Source organism: Sus scrofa, chromosome 11, assembly GCF_000003025.6.
Source record: "Sus scrofa isolate TJ Tabasco breed Duroc chromosome 11, Sscrofa11.1, whole genome shotgun sequence".
NCBI lineage: Eukaryota > Metazoa > Chordata > Mammalia > Artiodactyla > Suidae > Sus > Sus scrofa.
Window position 1 is genome coordinate 9,625,941 of NC_010453.5, and position 16,579 is coordinate 9,642,519.

Here is a 16,579-nt window from a genome sequence, read left to right on the forward strand (position 1 = left end):
CCTGCCTTTTTTTCTACCCCATTTTAAGCAGAAAATAAATACCACCTTCTATGGTAGAGTTTCTCTCACTTACAGGAATGGAAATGCCAAAGTTTCGGCTCTGGATACTGAGCTGCTTGGGAGCACGTGCCCCAGAGAGCAAGCAGCAACGTGTGCTACTTTGCAGGGATCCTGCAAACAGGTAGGCCAGGTGCCCCAGTGTGCAGAATGAGGGCTCAGTGACTTCCCACAGTCTCTGGGGTCACAGAACACATTTTCAAGTTGCGACTTGTGGTTTTCAGGTTCTCAGAATACTCTGTGTGCCTCCAACACAATCTCAGTAGCAAACATTCCAGGTAATGTTGAAAACCAAACAAAACCAAGTTTATATTGTGCTTTAAAAACACACTCTCCCCCCAAATCCCCTTTGTAGCATTTAACATTCCTAAACAGGTTTAAAAAAAAAAAAAAAGAAAAAGAAATCCGTCATATAATTTCTATGGTATTTAATCCCTTTCCTTTTTCTGGGGAAAAGTGTCACTTTTCATTATAAAATTATAAATTTCCTATTTGTCACTAATATTATTTAAAATGGAAAATTCTGTGAAATGATTATGTTTTTCAGACAGAAGCAACCGACCCCCTTTTCTGATATACTCTCATTTTTAAGCAAATCAAGGTCCTTGGCTCAGGGCTACTTGGATTACTGACCCTGATTTTTTTTTTTTTTTTTGAAACTTTATCTGAAAAGATTACATAAGGAAAGTTGGCCCACACATCTGCAGCAGGAAGCTCTGAATGAACTGCAGGAGCAATGACAGCTGGACATGGAATCTACTTGATAAGAACTTAATTCCACATCAGGTACAGTTTAAAAATGTCAGCACTGCCTTATCTTTGTGATACATATAGGATTCTACACGTAGGATTTCTACTTCAATATTTGTAAAGTTCCAAAAGTTATAAACTTCTGGCTTATTTTGCCTAGAAAAAAAGAGAGAGAAATAGGGGGAAAAAAATCTTGGCAGCAAAAGTTCATCGTGCATTGTCAAGTCGCACTGAAGATGGAGAAGATGAAATCACGTGGGACAAGAAACACTGTGTTCACAACCAAAGGCTCGGGAGGATAGAGGCAATTAAAAAAAAAAAAGGAATCTTCATCATATCAACATCTTTCCTACAAATCGGAGGCCCTGGAGGGCTGGCTTGTGGTTTCTGATGCCAAGGCATAGAACCTTCTTTGGCACTTTCCTGGTAGGGAAGGCCTGTGAAGTGGCATTCCGCAGCTGAGACCAGAGCAGGGCAGAAAGGATAAACTACCTGCTGGGGCGAGGCCAACTTCACACAGAGGGCACAGGACAATACTGCAAGAACGGATTTGCCTCTTGAAAACTGGCGCCAGTTCGCTTCAGCTTTGTCTGCTTTAATCCCACGCTGGTCGTTTCCTTTCACTCCGACTATTTACTAACCCTTGACCTTTTTATTCCAGTTCCTATTTTCAAAGGCGTTATCTTTTAATTCTGGGCGGAGAAATCCAGAATTCCTGGGTGTAACACCGAGGCCGCTTTAATTATGATGCTAATGGTCAACAACAAGGAAGCTGCAGTTTGGAGGAACAAAGCCCCTGGTCACAGGACAGGTCAGGCTGATCACTTTCTAAACTGGCTTTCTTCCACTGTTTTGAAGATTACCTTGCCTGTCATGGCCTCGCTCAATTTGTATTGAGTGAGAGTTTTGACTTTTATTCAGGGTTACCATCAAAAATTGGATTATGCAATTTTTGATGCATATGCATTTTAATGCAATGAAATTTCTAAAAAAAAAATAAATAAAAGTCTCGGCTCTCTTTGAAAGTTCACTTTGAAATTTCAGAATAAAAGCAGACCTAAAGTAGATCTGAAACCAGCACGAACATCATCCTTTTACAACTTTGCAAACCAAAAGCATGTTCTTCACTTTTTTTGCTCCTATCTGACTGCTTTCCAAAAAGCGCTCTACCTGATTTGATTGAACCCAACTTCAAAACCAAACTTGGAGGCATACTTATCTAAAAGGCTCAGGCACACTAGGATCCTGAACTGTTTTCTCATTTTGCTGTGATGCGTGGGTGGCCATGAGCATTCCTGGCAGCTATAAGGCATTTGCTAATGTATTTGGCTTTTAAAGTTGTTAATCATACTTATCAACACAGGCAAGCAGCACTGGCCACAAAAGATTAGCTACTCAACCATAACGCTCCCAATAATCCCAGGCCAGGAACGCTAGCACTGAGTGATAACCACCTCACCTCCAACGACTCCAGAACTTATTAAAAATCTTAGCTTTTAATAAATCCCAGATTTTGTTATCCATCACCCCCTCCCCGACACACACACACACACACACACACACACTTCTCTTACAGTGGGAGTTAAGACCAAACATTCACAGCGCTGTACATTGTTTGAGTTTTTAAAAACAACTAGGATGCACATTAAAATATCACGCATATTGTGAGTTTTCAAGTGGCCTTTGCTGTCAGGAGATTCAGGTGCTACCGATCTCAAAAAAATGTGTATAATAATCAGGAAAGAGGCTGGTTTCCAGGGAAACTAAACCTTGTTTAAATCCTTTAGAAGTATTAGATTGTAACTGTAGTTTCTCTACAAGGGGAAAAAATATTGCCCTATTTAGAGAACAAGAAAATACTTCACCAAACTCAGAAGTGAGGGCATCAGAGAACTGGGGAACAGAATTAGCCTTGGGGGGGTGGGGGGCGGGGGATGGACATGTAGAACTGAGCCTGTTGGTCTCTGATTGCTGAACAATGCTCTCCCTTAAGGACTCTTCCTTAAAAGACCACACGCTTCATCAGCAGAGACATCTGTGCTAAAGTGCCCAAGCTTGAAGCGTGGCCTTTGTTCTTCCCAGCCCATCTTAACCCCCACATGGCCAATTTTAGCTTAACTTCTACAAAACAAAATGAAACCACTAAGTTTCATCTTCTATTTCAACCCTCAGCCGACTCTCAACACAGGGACCTCTAGACAACCTCTGACCATTTCCTTCATAGTACAACGTGATTACACATTTGTGTGTGTTATCCACATACATACAGACACACACACACTCAAACTGTGTGACACTCTATTCTGCTGACCATGGAAAAGTCAGAGTTTGGAGTCATAATGCTTGGACATGACATGTCATCATAAATGAGGTCAGCTTCATCAATTGGAGATGTAGCTACTTCATGAGTTAGACATGATTAAAGAATATGGGAATGGAAGACTCCAGGAAACAGAGAAATACCACCTTTTCAACGTCTTTGAAGGAAAGCAGAGTATCATTTTCCTCAAGTATCTGAATGCAAGCCATTCTAGAAGCAGAGATGGACCAGATAGCTTCCTGAGATGAAGAATGTAGTTGGTAGCATTTGACTATATATGCCATCTGTCAAGAGCCCACAGGATATTAAATTTGGAAAAAACACCTCCCCTCTCCCCAGCTCATTGTTTCTGGTGACGTGTGCAAACTGAGTACTGACAAAGCACTTGGGGAGGGGTGGGCCAACTGGAGATCGCCCCAACCTCAGGACTTTAGGGCCTCCTACCTCTGTTTCTATGGCCCATTTGAAAATCCTCTCCATCCAGCCCGCCCCTGCCAAATGGGCCACTTGTCAGGCAGGGCAAGGGGGACAGCGAGAACCACTTATATTCTGGGCAAGAAGTCCAGTGTAGCTGACAGGGTTTGTGATATTTGCAAGTGGTGGTGGGCCCCAGAGACATCCAAGTCATGGAAAAACCTGTCCCTCCAGGCTTTCCCACTCACTTCTGTGCTGGATGGCTCTTCCAAATCAGGAAGATTCAAGGAGAAATCTCACAGAGAGAGAAAGAGCGAGTAAGAGAAGGCAGTATGAACCCCTGCTGGCAAGAATGCTGCTGAACCCCAAATAAGAAATGCTTTTGTTAAAAATATTTGTGCAATGTATAAGCTCTTGTACAGCAAAGGAAACCATAAACAAAACAAAGAGAAGCTATGGAAAGGGGGAAAATATTTGCAAGTGATGTGACTGACAAGGCTTAGTGTCCAAAACATACAAACAGCTCATACAATTCAATATCATAAACATAAACAACCCAATCAAAAAATGGGCAGAAGACCTAAATACACATTTCTCCAAAGAAGACAGACAGATGGCCAACAGACACACAAAAAGATGTGCAACATCACTAATAATAAGAGAAATGCAAATCAAAATTACAATGGAACACTACCTCGCCCTGGTCAGAAAGGCCATCATCAAAAAGTCTACAAATAATAAATGGTGGAGAGGGTGTGGAGAAAAAGGAACCTTCCTACAGTGTAGGTAGGAATGTAAATTGGTGTACTCACTATGGAAAACAGCATGGAGTTTCCTTAAAAATCGAAAAATAGTTACTATGTGATTCGGCAACCCAACTGCTGGGCACACATCAAGACAAAACTGTAATTTGAAAGATACATGCATTCCAATGTTCACTGCAGCACTATTTACAATAGCCAACACATGGAAGCAACCTCAGTGTCTATCAACAGATGAATGGAGAAAGAAAATGTGATACATATACACAATGGAATATTACTCAGCCATAAGAAAGAATGAAATACTGCCATTTGCGGCAACATGGGTATACCTAGAGAGTATCATATTAAGTAAAGTTAGAGAAAGACAAATATTAAATGATATAATTTATATCTGGAATCTAAAAAATAATACAAATGAATAAACAAAACAGAAACAGACTTATAGAAAACAATCATATGGAAAACTATCATATGGTTACCAAAAGGGAAGAAGAGGGAAAGCAATAAATTAAGAGTACTATATATGAAATAGATAAACAATAAGGATTTACTATTTAGCACAAGGAACTATATTCAATATCTTATAATAACCCATAATAGAAAAGAATCTTAAAAAGAATATATTACATAAGCTGAAACACTTGGTTGTACACCTGAAATGAGCACAATATTGTAAATCCATTTCAATAACATTTTTTTCCAAATCAAGCTTAATATTAACTTTTTTTAAAAAAATTCAATTTTACTGAAGAATAACCAGCCCAGGCACTATGCTAGGGCCACAGATAAGTAAGGTGAAGTTCTTTGCATCAGCAAGCTCCCAGACTAGCAGGGCAGGTACATCGAGGAAGTGATTATTTATAAAAAGAAAGACAAAGGATATCAACAGTTACTGAATATCTACTTCACAGCAAAGCTTGGAGCAGACTCTATTACACATACATGTACAATCTCATTTTATCCTCATTTTATAGATGAGGAAACTTAAGCTCAGATTTAAATGGTGTCAGAGGCTACACAAAGGTCACCAACTCTACATTCAAATCTGGTTCTCTCTCTAAAACATGTAATTCTAAAGCTCATGCTTTTCCTACCCTGTGATGCTTGTTTCACTTCACTTGTCTGACTCAGAGCAACCTGCTTATCCTCGCTGCTAAATTAAATATTGGTAAGAAATGCTGCCAATACCTTAACACATCAGGGGTACTATATAAATTCAAGATGGTGTTATTGTGACATATCTACTTCATCTTTTCATTCAGTTGTCTGTGACAAGCAGATAATTTTTTTAGGATCTGACCAATCTCAACTTTGAGACTTTGATATTAAAAAGACAGAGAAGGAAACGTGGTGATAGATACATATTAGGTCACATCATTCTATGTTTGGTTGTGCTGAATTCATATGGCAGTGAAAAAACTGAGAAGCCTTGTAAGATGATTTCTTTAAAAGAGAAAGCCTAACTGTAAACCTAGAACTTGAACGACTCTGAAAAATAACAGTATTAGAAATACAGAGAGTTGGTTCCTTCTCTAATTTTGAAAATATAATAGACATGTACTTACAAGACCTACTGTATACAGAGTATGTGTAAGATGAGGGGCTGGATATGAGAATGATTAAAGGAAACCTTAAAATAACGTTCCGTGGAGTGAGGGAGATGGTCACTGTGGGGTACATCTTAGTTCACGCGCCTGACTTCAGAGGCGGGAAGCGGGGAAGGGGACAGTACGAAGATAAACGGCGGCAAGGTTCCAGACTGAAATACTGATGGGCAGAGGGACCGCTGTTAAATCACATGTGTACAGCATCTTGGCAAAAGGTCACAATCAGATCCCCATCCCTGCTTTCATTTTTTCCCTCCAGAGCATCTTCACCTTCCTCCACTCTGTTCAGTCCATTGCTCCTCTGAATGAAAGCTCCCAGAAGCAGGGGTTCTCCTCTGTGTTGTACACTGATACATCTTTAGTGACTAAAACAGTGCCTGGCACATAATGGGCCCTCAAATATAAACTCTACGAAATGAGTAAACCACACCGTGATGGACAGACATGGAAACTGGATGATGGAACAAACTTAACGGCTGGCAATTTTTTTGGAAATAATAAAGGAATGAGTTTTCACAGGGTCATGAAACATAGCCACCTGCAATTCGGGGGGAAAATCCCTAATTATTGATTATTTTAGGTTCTAGATATGAGTATTAGATAGTTTGAGAAATTGGTCCTAAGGGTGAAGATGATCCCTTATCAAAATTAATGTATTTAATACATAACATCTTTGGAAAAGAGACAACTCAAAGATGCTCAGGTACTGATTCCCTTATCAAAATTAATGTATTTAATACATAACATCTTTGGAAAAGAGACAACTCAAAGATGCTCAGGTACTGATTCCAACGGCTTGTACTGCCATTCATCTTTTCTATGCTTCACAACAGATACAAGAATAGCATTTTTGCATTAATAGAAAATACTCTCCCTCTATAAAGTAAACATGGCTGAAAGAATAAAGAAAAGGGCGTGAGCATCAGAGGAGCAGTAGACAGATATTCACAATGGTCTTCATATCCATCGGCCCCTCATCCATTTCGGCTCTGGAAGCGTATTCAACAGCGAATGGACGATTGACATGAAAACACTCATCATGAACTTACTTTTCAAAGACTGTGGTAAAACATACAGCATAAAATTTACCACTTTAAACATATGTCAACGTACAACTCAGTGGCATTTAACACATTCACTATGTTGTGTAATTATCACACTCGTCCACGGCCAGCACGTTTTCATCATCTCAAACGGAAACTCTGACTCCACTAAACGACTCCCCTTTCTTCAGGTCACCACCACCCTGTTTTGTGTCTTTATGTATTTAGTTACTCCAGGTACCTTATATAAATGGAATCATCCGGTACGTGTCTTTTTATGTCTGGCTTATTTCACTTCACACAAGGTCTTTGGGGTTCGTCCATGCTGTAGCACATCAGAATTTCCTTCTTTTTTAAAGGTGAATAGTATCATCCCCAATTTTTGTTACGAATTGGGACTGGAACCTGATCTTGGAGCGAAGACTCACCAGTTTGTCTTTGAGCACACCGGCTCCCCCGCCCCCGTGCCTGGGAGTCAGGCGCACACCACTCCCTTTGAACGAAGCCCTTGCCTGGCTCCAATGCTGGGCCAAGCCACCTCCTTCCTGGAGCTCCAGCTCACGCTCATCCAGTTTCCCCACGCACGACTGGCTATGTAAATTGGGCATCCCAATGCCAAATGACAGTGCAGGCCCCTTGCTCGAAATGATTAATTATTACCATCTCAAAGAGGTATCTACACACACATATTCATAGCAATATTATTCACGGTAACCAGAAGGAGGAAGCAACCTCCTTTTATTCATAAATGGGTGCGTGAATAAACATGGTGTGGTACATTCATACAATGGAATATTACTCAGCCTTAAAATGGCAGGATATGCTGACACGTGCTACAGCACATGCTTGTAGACGTTATGCTAAATGAAATCAATCAGTCGCAGAAGGACAAACGCTGTATGATTCCACTCATATGAGCTTCCTAGAGAGAGAAAGCAACACGGTGGTTACCAGGGGCCAGGGGGAGGGGGAGGGAGAAATGAGGCCTTGTTGTTTAATGTGCACAGAGTGTCAGCTTTTTAAGATCAAAAGAATTCTGAAGATGGATGATGGTGACGGTTGCATAACAACGTGAATACACTTAAACATTACTGCATCTAATGGTTATTTAAAACTTCATCTTTTCCCACAGCCAACATTGACTTATTTTATTGAATAAACAAGTAAAAATTTCTGAATTTGTGCACATCTGCAAAACTTAACGTTCGTAATACATTTAAAAGAGGTTTTGATGGCAATGTTAGGTGTATTTTACCATATTAAAATTTATTACACATTTCAAGATGGCAATAGTATAACGTTAAACCAACAGTTGGGCCCTCCTCAGCTTGGGGGCCCCTTCATGAACAGCAGGGCTGCCTGCCCATGAAGCTGGCCCCACCTCCACATCTTCATCACGCTTCTAGAATATTCACTCCTATTCATCGGCATGCGGAATGTCCTCCCACTAAATTGCGAACTCTTGATAACAGTTTTATTCATTTTTTATTTTCTTGCATCATCTCACACGTGTTTGATGCTAGACGGTATTTATTATGTTCTTTTGAATTAATTCCCATTATAAATTACACGAATGCCAACCATGTATGATTTAAAAATAACTTCCAGGCATTTATAAAGGAGGCTAATATATAATAACCAGATATAGAACATTTCGAGAAGTACTTTCAGCTACCCTTCCCCGTAGCATAGTTAATATCTATTTTTATTAAGTTTCTGTTTCTTTTTCTTCACAGTTCTCTGTGTCAGGGCTGAAGAATGAATAAGATACCCATGGCAGCCATGTAACACATATATGGAAAAGCCCTAAAAATTCTCAGCCGTTTGAAATTTTTAGCAACCAGCAATATGTGTCTAGAGTCCCCCGGGTAATGAATAATGCCACAGAAAGACGACATCCGTAACCTGAGAAAGCATGGCTCTGAGTCTAACTGCCGTTGGTCTTATCTGCTCCCAGGTCGACTCGTCTTAAGACTGAATTAATTTCGTGTTGATCACTGGTGTGCAAAGCCCTGATAAATTAAATGATTGGTAAATACAATAACTTCCAAAGAGAGAGAAGGGTTGGGAATCCACTTTCTACTTTGGAATTATTGCAGAATTTCATTTCTGAAAACAGACCATGGATTAATTGAGTTAAGATCTGATAGTTAACTAAAAAAACTTTGGTGGAAGTCATCCAACTTGCCCTGAATTACCCAGCATTTATTGGTAGTTCTGAGAGACGGGAGAAAGATGTCTAAGAGTTATCTGAGGACGGCAGTTCGCACATTGCCCATAGTTTTAACCTGGGTTCTGCACGGTCAGTGTTTTTTCATTGTTTTGCCTATTGGTCTTTTCCATACAACTGATGCTACCACATAACTGAATTTTGGATAAGCAAAGTATCACTGTATCATGAGTTTTGAGATTATTAAACGCTTATTTTCATTTTCTCAAGCAGAAGTACCTTTGATACTTTTTTTTATCATTTTATGAGATACCATCTTGTATTCTTCTCTTAAATCGTTTCCTTAATTAAAATAATCCCTCTGTATCAGTATATGACTTCCTTCTGGACTCATTTTGCCAAGATAATTTATATTTGCAAATATTTAGATGCATAGTTTAACCTTATTCCTCCTTTTATCTCTGACTAATGGTAAGGTTTGATTACAAATTTAGAAAACTACGTAACTGAAGTAACATTTGCTCTCCATGGCTGTGCAAGTTCCCAACAACTTATTACTAGAGATTAATTTTACTGTGGCCTTTCATTCTTTTAAAAATAAATCATTCTTTCAACCCAACTAAACATTCCAACCCTTCACTTTTGCCTTATATAAGTACAGAAAGTCTTTGGTAAAAGGTTACTGATTGTCGATTACCAAAAGTGTTAGGCTATCTCAACAGCAGTTTTCAAATCGAATTCTATTATCCAGTTAAAAGAATTTAGTAAACAAACAATTGCACAATATATGTAAATGCAATATTTAGCCTAGTTCAGGCAATGTTTAGATTAAAAGTCTATTAATCCGACCCATACTATAAACATACTACCTTTCAACCATGTCTTAAATTAGTAATTCTTTTTTTTTTCTTTTTTTTTTTCTTTCTCTCTTTTTAGAGCTGCACCTTTGGCATACAGAAGTTCCCAGGCTAGGGGTCGAATTGGATCCACATAGCTACTGGCCTATGCCACAGTCACACTGGATCCGAGCTGCTTCTGTGACCTACACTGCAGCTTGCAGCAACACTGGATCCTTAACCCACTGAACAAGGCCAGGGATTGAACCTGCATTCTCACGGACATGGTGTCAGGTTCTCAACCCACTGAGCCACAATGGGAACTCCTTGAATTAGTAATTCTTAACCATTTTTAGGTTTTCAAGAATCTTTCCAAAGCTCTCCCCATTAAATACATGGCATTTGTATAATCATTTTTATCTTATAAAGAGATAAAAGGTCACCAGACTAAGAACCCCAGCTCCAAAGTGTATTACACAAGAACAAAGTTGGCTCTTACAGCAAAGCAAACTCCATTCTACTTCAACAGCCTTAAAAGGCCCTAAAAATGCCTCAGTAGACACCTCAGGGATCAATTGCTTTTAGTTAGTTTCACCCATAACCTGTGAGCTTTGCTCAAGCTTCTGATGTAAAGCCTCAAGCTGTCCTGCAGTAGAGAGCTACCCGTAAAGCCATCCTCTTTAAAGTTTCTTCCTCAGTCCTTTCTAACCTAGTTCAAGGTCTGTCCATCGACCTCATAATAACCTCACTGTCCTCATACACCACTTAAAGTATCTCGGGTGGCTCAATTCTATACTGATTAAAACCTAGGGATAATTTGTTCCAGAACGACATTCCACGTCAATACCTTGAAAATATTTTGCAAGGTTAACCCAAAAGGTGGCAGGGAGGCCCCCTTGCAAAAGAATGAAGCCAGTCTAGTTCTTAGGGAGAAGAGACAGTTATTACTGCATATTCAGAGCCAGGGATTCCACCCCACAAAACACTTATTTCACTAGCAGAGTTGCTTGAATAGGGCTAAGCATTTCATTTCAAATTCAAGGTAAGGTTTACATTTTAAATACCCTGAACAAGGTAATTCAGGGCCTTAAAATCACTCTCAGTTAGAGATGCGTGTGGAGGGGGAGCAAGAAGGGAGGTGGGGTGCTGGATGCAGAGATACCGAGGACAGAAAGTGGCAGTCTTCCTTAATTTCCAGCTTTACCCAGGACAAGCACGGCTAACAATTTGACAATCTATCCTAAGTGCAGGAGCTGTGCTAGGGCCCTCAGATGAAGCGATGATGAGACAAATGCAAAACACAACACTGTGTTAACTGATGGGATCCCAAAGCCCAGGCAGCAGACCCCAACGCCCAGGCGGCAGAAATATATACTTTGCAAGTGAAGGCAACCACCTGAATGTGTGGCTGAACATGTGATAGACGGTAAAAGTGGACGGCACAGAAGAGGTTAACTCTGTTAGCTGGGGGTGCAGAGGGCAGTTATACAGAAAACAACAGACTTGGGTTTCTAAGGATGTGAAGACTCTCACCAGGTGGGGAGGAAGCAGAAAAAAGGCATCATTTCAGGCAAAGGGAAGGTCAAGAGCAAGGCACCGTGTGAGGAGACAAGGGCTCGTGGAAGATCCCTGAGGGCTGGAGAGAACCCCGCTGGATTATGGTCTTTGGGGAAGGCTGGGGGTGCCTCGTGACACGACATCCCACACAGGTCTCTGCAGAGGGACAATAGTTCCAACCCTTTTGAGATGAAACAGTTACATACGGAAATTATTAACATGCCAGAGACTTCAAATTCTTGATTAAAAAAAATGAATTAAGAGTACAGTTGATTTAAAATGATTCGATGTTAAAATTCAGCTGCTGTTATAAAATAGAGACTAAATGGACAAAGAAACTCATTCCAGTTGACAGGAGGGAACAGCTGACAACTTGATCACTGCACCCTGTGGTTAAAGTCAACCAAGACTGTGACTTCACCATTGTTCCTATTTTCCATGCCTTCAAACACACCACTATGCTACTGAATTAAAAGCCTGACGAAGAATACATTTGGGGGATTGCCTGGTGCCCGTAGGTCACACCAGTTTTATACGTTTGAATACAAGCTTCCCGAAGTTCCACCACATGTCCACTAGAGGCCTGTGAAGAGCTTTTTTCCCCCACCACAGTCTCGCAACCAAAAAGGCCAGAATTAACAAGTAGTATTGATCCAGTATCAGTAAGGCAAAGATCAAACGGATAGATAACCTCGTAAAAAGCACCTTAATGGTGGGTAACGTAACCTTCCTTCAAAGCTCCAGGACACTGAGGTGGGAAACTTACAAAACTCCTAACACGTAACTGGAAAAGCTAAGTTACAAGAGGTAGGGTTTGGAAGCCTTCGGCAACCATCCAGAAAGCCACCAGGCTCTGGCCGGCTCGGACCAGGTGGCAACACGCACCATGTGGTGAAAGAGCAGTTATAATAATTACCAGTGTCCTGGGGGGGGGCAGGGGGGCTTCTGAGGAAAGGGGGCTTTCAGATCCTCAAGCACATACCACATACAAAAGGCATAGAGGCCCCCAGGGAAGGTTCCTGGGAGGGAGAGCAAACAAAGTCCTATTGCAGACCCTCGAAGGGCCAAGGAGGGGCTGCCTAAAAGGCGGCTCCAAGGGAGCCAATGGGGAGGCAGGTGAGGAACAGTGGCAACGCAGAGACCCAGAGCGAAAGAGACCCTCCACGTGGAGGGAGAGAGGGCGACTTCAAGCCAAACGCCAAGCACATCCAATCCGCAAAGACGACAGCAGCCTGACTGTGTGCACAGCAGCAGTGAACAGGAGGGAAGCCTCCCTGCCACAGGCTCACCACCCCGTCAGACTCAAAACAGGGCCTCTTGTCATGTGTCAAAAAACAAACAAAAGCACATCAGCGTGCACATCCACCACACCACACACACGTACACACACACACACCACCTCTCATCTATTTACCGAAACGGCCTGTTTTTCACTAGGCTTGGTTAATTAGCAATCAGAAAAGAGTTGCGGCTGAGTTTGAAGAAAGAACCCTTTGTTTGGAAAACCTGTGAAAATATTCCCTCGGCAGCTTGTAACTTTCCCTGCAGATCACCCCGGGCCTGAGGACAAGCCAGGTGCCAGAGGCCTCTGTGATCCCACACAGAGCTCACAAAGGCAGCTCTCTTTGTTGTCCCCTAGGAGTTAAGCCTTAATGGGTTTACAATATGCAGGCTTTTGGGGAGAGCGGCTTGGCGGTAGTTGCCTGCTGCCAGAAACGGAGCAGAGACCAGGCCTGGTGCAGCCCACAGCTGCTGTGGCGGCTCCACTGGAGGGAGGAGCAGTTGCCTGGGGCATTTCAAAGATGTGCAAGAACACAGGGAGACGCTATGACTCCTGGAAGTGAATCTGCAATGACTGCGAGCAGAGGGTCTGCCCACATGATAGGGGAAGGATCTCGGAGCCATGGCCCTGTGCTGAAGACCATGGCAAAGGGGGATTCTCGGAGTCTCTGTGTCCCCCATCAAGTCCTCTGTGGGAAAAGCATTCAATTATAAAGTAATATCATTGTCTGCTGCTAGTGAGCTTTATGTTGCCACAGTCCTGCCTGACTTCTAAACCTCAACAATCACAATGTGGACAGGAATAAGCCAGCGCCTCTGACCTTGGTTACAAAGAAAAATGGGTGCGGCACTTCGGCTGGAACCATGGCAACCACTCATCCCAGTCCCCTGGGTTTCCAGAGATGTCCACCCGAACCCTGCCTCCAGTGTGTCCTCATCCGGCCCCATTTCAGAAAATCTTCACCTTAAGCTGAGACACACGGATGGTGGGATAATGCCGAACGATATTAAGAGCGGCGATTTCACAATCTTTTGTAAAATATACCCACTGTTTTTTCCCCCCCATTATCCTTCCAATCTATGTCTGCTTTTTGATACACGGAATTGTCTTTTGCGGAAATCTCAGTCTCTTCCCTGTTATCCATATGTTAATTCATCTGAGAATCATCCTATCTCTTCCCCCCCGCCCCTGCTTTTTAGGGCTGCACCCGTAGCATATGGAAGTTCCCAGGCCAGGGGTCCAGTTGGGAGCTGTAGCTGCCAGCCTACACCACAACCATAGCAATGCGGGATCTGAGTTGCGTCCTCGACCTACACCACAGCTCCCAGCAACACCAGATCCTTAACCCACTGAGCGAGACCAGGGATTGAACCCGAATCCTCATGGATCCTAGAAGGCTCGTTAACCGCTGAGCCATGAGAGGAACTCCCTCACACCATCTGTTCTAAAACACTGTATGCTTGGTCCATTATGATGCCAAGACTCACTCTTTACTCATTTTGTGTCTGAATTATGTGCTTCTTCAGTTCAAGCAAAAGACTCTTCAGTATACCCCTGACATGCAAAGCACCAGCTAGATACTGTGGAGAAGACAAGGACCACAAGTGCAAGATGCTAAAAATCTGGTGAAGACAATAGAAACACTGGGAGACAATTTGGAGAAGGGCTAAGACGGAGGTGTAATCAGAATGCTGTGGGTATATAAGGAAGAGAAAAAATAACCCCTAACTCCCACTGCAGAGATTGGGCCATTGATTTTCCTTATTTACTTACTGGCTGCACGTGCAGCATATGGAAGTTCCTGGGCTAGGGGTTGAATGTGAGCCACAGCAATGACCTATGCCACAGCAGTAGCAACATCCAGATCCTTTAATCCCCCGTGCCAGGCTGGGGATCAAACCCACACCTCTGCAGTGACCTGAGCCACTGCAGTCAGATTCTTAAGCCACAAGGTTCGGTGCCACAGCAGGAACTCTGGGACATTAGTTTTAAAGGAGATAAAATTTAAGACGGCCATGTGTAAGGTGATCTATCATTCTGGTTTTAGAACCGAAGTCCTGGGTTCCATGAAATCCTCCAGTTGAACACGTGAATGATAAAAGATAATTGGAACTTAGAGTTGATCTCAAGGGAGAGATGCAGTGAGGGATGGTCTCGAGAGCAATGGGCTGAGAGTGGAAGTGAGCGGGCTGGTCAGGCCCAGCAGTTGCTGACTCAGTGGCCACCCAGGCGTGGGGTCCTGGGGGAGGGGGTGATGACCTGGCAGGCAGGACAGCAGTCCCAAGCCTCTTTCTATGCATCTGTTTTGTTCTGGCACACTGCCCAAGGCACTGCTGAGACAAGGCTCAGGGCCTGGCACAGAGTGGTGGCTAAGAGGCTCTCTCTCGACTGGACATGAGCTCTCTCTAGCTTTACAGGACTCTCACAATGCACACATGCCCACTTATCTAGGCCTCTGCCACTGCCCCACAGGCAGATGCATTTTGAGAACTCTGCTTTACAATGAAGGAACTGGAGGAGGAGCAGATCCAGGGAGTTGCTAAGAGGTGTTTGGGACTCTGAGCATCACCTTGAGTTGAATTTCTAATTAAAAAAAAAAAAAAAAAAGGAGTTCCCCTTGTGCCTCAGTGGTTACCAAACCTGACTAGTATCCATAAGGACGCACGTTCGATCCCTGCCCTTGCTTAGTGGGTTAAAGATCTGGCGTTGCTGTGAGCTGTGGGGTAGGCCAGCGGCTACAGCTCTGATTGGACCCTTACCCTGGGAACCTCCACATGCTGCAGGTGTGGCCCTACAAAGACAAAAAGACAAAAAAATAAAAAATAAAAATAAAATAAACAAAAAAACCCTATGATACGCTCTCCTTTGAACTGACACAGACCCATGGGTATAGGAAATGCAAAGTTTAAAGAATGTCCCTGGTCACACAGCCACAGGTAGCAAGGCTGAGGTTCAAACTGCAGATCGCTCTGACTCCAGGACCAGTGACATGGCTCTCACTTTTTAATGCGACCGAGTTTTATCTCAGACTTTAAGCAGCTTAGCAACCTAATGATTCGGTGTCATTAGAGTGAGTGTCCTCTGTCCAATCATCCAGATGGCTGGCTGGTGTAGCAAACCTCATTGATTCTGGGACAGACCAAAAAGCATCACTCCATTTATAATCACTCGCCCCCCTCTTCTCCAGAATCTCGCAGTCACACTCTGGAAATCCCAGCAATGCAGAACAAAGCCCTGCTTAACCGACGCTGACTGAGGCATCACGATGAGCCACAGATATGCAGGACCACATTTATACACTCGTGGCTTAATGTCTACACAGAAACATTGCTAGGCTGCTTGTATCTGCATAGATTCTCCTTAACCTCTTGGCTTGGGGCCCCTGCCGAAGTAGCGATTTGATCAAGCAGAAGCTAAGCATCTACCTCAAAGATGGAGACCTTCGACTATGACCTGCTTTTTTGGTTTCAAATGATTTTTCTGTTCCATTTGTCCTCAAGGGGCTTTACATTCAGTCCTTCTGAGAAGATGCTCCTGAGGATACAGGAACCAGACCTGGTTATTTTCAAAAGTACTCCCCAGCTTTCCTTTCTCTATAGCTCCATTGCTTCAAACTCATCATTATCTTCCCTGGGTTTCCTCAAATGCTTCAGGAACTCCTGCCCTTTTGCACTTTCACAACTGACCACGGGCTTCTTGTTAGTCAAATAGGGCTGCTTGCTATGCACCCGCCTTACGAGATTTTTGAGAAAATTAACTATGAAGGCTGAGGGAATCTG

General features: G+C 42.7%; 1 protein-coding gene and 1 long non-coding RNA gene across 2 annotated transcripts in view; one reads left to right on the forward strand and one right to left on the reverse strand.

The window, feature by feature from the left end:
• Positions 1-16,579, reverse strand: part of STARD13 (StAR related lipid transfer domain containing 13) — a 220,236-nt gene that overhangs the window by 107,806 nt on the left and 95,851 nt on the right.
• LOC110255745 lies at positions 6,486-6,742 on the forward strand. The gene is made up of 2 exons (XR_002336489.1): positions 6,486-6,615; positions 6,692-6,742. It is a non-coding gene; the product is annotated as an uncharacterized LOC110255745 (long non-coding RNA).